Consider the following 1,871-nt stretch of genomic DNA (forward strand, 5'->3'; position numbering starts at 1 on the left):
TATTTGTTTAGGGTGTCACACATTATATCATGAGAAAGTTTGTGACTTAGTGGTTATTGTATGTGTTGGTGTAGGAAAGGACACAACCTTGAACCTTGGCTAGCCTAAGGATGGCTTATTTTCCATTTTTTTGTTGTTTATTTTTTATTTTTTTCTCTCCCAAAATTCAAACATAAAACTCTGATATCATCCTATAAAATAGTAAACTTCATAAATATTTTATCTTAAAAATCACTTTCCAAAATCTTATCCAAAACAAGCTTTATTCTCTAAAATAAAAGCTCGTTAAAAAAACCAACCATATTAAGTCATCAAAAGAAAACATATTACAATTTCTTCCTAGCTCCAAATTCAAAAATAGTCAAACTATTATCTCTTATTTCAAAAGAAAACACCCTTTTCTTTCCAAAAAATCCCAAAAACTTCCCCACAACTATGTTTCTCCAACTATATCTGCATCAACATCTACTCCCGTACCACACAAGTTATACGATCATCGCAGGTTGAAACTACAACCACAATCATGCAATCATCAAAATATTTCCACCAATTAATATCAAACAATATGACATTCTCTCATAACCAACTGCTCTATCTTTCATGTGCAACAACGCCGCTTGGAAAAGGGTCTTTCCCCTACTTTCCATAAACTTACAAGCAACAACTCTACTCGCTAAATAAAGCCTTGGGTAAGAGTACTCTTGCTAAACTCATGCTAAAGGCTTATTACTGAAACAAACCCTTTTACCCTGACTCAATAAAGCCCTTTAGGTAAAAGAGCCCTCTTGGCTTTAAGGTTTTCAGAGAATTCATATTATCCCATCACATGCATGCATACATGCTTATAACATTGTCATATGATCAGCCATACCTCATCATCATATCATAACACCAACATTATTTCTTTGCACTTAAGGATTTTAACATATAATTCATTAGAGATTCTGCATAAAATCAAATAGAAACCACAACCATAATTCTTGCACCAAACTTTCAAAGTAAACTTATCATCACCAAACCAAAAACACTACAATAGTGCGTGAACTATTTCTCAAACTACACTGATCTTTTGCTTAAGTTTAGTGTGATTTAGGATGTTGAGAGGGAAAGGTTTTGTAGAGAATTTACTATTTGAACAACATATAAAGAAAGTAAAATGAATATACATGAGCAAAACAAAGAAAAATCAGCAACGTAAAGATCATAAAGATCATTATTGTCATTTAGAAACATTTTATGAACATTATGCAACTATAGGACTTGAAGCAAATCAAGAAGAACTTGCATACATGAAGCTATTTCCATTCTCTTTGATTGGAGAAGCTAAGAAGTGGATAAAATCTAAGTCAAGCTAAAGTTTAACTAGTTAGACTAACGTAGAAAGCAAGTTCTTGAAAATATTTTTTTCGCCAAGTATGTAAGTACTAAATCTAATATTTCTACTTTCAGGCAAGGGTAAGAGGAACCATTTTATGAAGCATGGGAAAGATTTCTAGTTGTTTCTAAAAAATGTCCTAATAATAGATTTGAGGATGTGGATCAATTAAACATGTTTTACAATGGATTAAATCTAGAAGTAAAGATGTTATTAGATGCAGCAGCTAGAGGAACAATGATGGTTGTAGGTGCATACCAGGTCACAATAATCAAAATTAGTTTATCCTCAACTAATAGGCAAGCTCATCACAACAAAAAAATCACATGGAACAAAGGGGAGTTTCGAATGTAAATATATGCTATACTAGTTCAAAATGAAATTTTAACTCATCAGAAGATGGCCAAACTGCCAATACTACTACATTTTGTGAATGTCAACCAAGTGTAGCCACCTCTAAGATGTGATTTCTGTGGTGAAGATCATCCAAATGACC

At 32.5% G+C, this 1,871-nt stretch overlaps 1 non-coding gene across 1 annotated transcript; it reads right to left on the bottom strand.

Annotated features, from left to right (window-relative positions):
* Positions 1-1,420: 1,420 nt before the first annotated feature.
* On the bottom strand, positions 1,421-1,527 carry LOC114182788. Its single transcript, XR_003604224.1, has one exon. It is a non-coding gene; the product is annotated as a small nucleolar RNA R71 (small nucleolar RNA).
* Between the last annotated feature and the right edge of the window lie 344 nt (positions 1,528-1,871).

The sequence above is a fragment of the Vigna unguiculata genome, chromosome 4, assembly GCF_004118075.2.
Source record: "Vigna unguiculata cultivar IT97K-499-35 chromosome 4, ASM411807v1, whole genome shotgun sequence".
Lineage (NCBI taxonomy): Eukaryota > Viridiplantae > Streptophyta > Magnoliopsida > Fabales > Fabaceae > Vigna > Vigna unguiculata.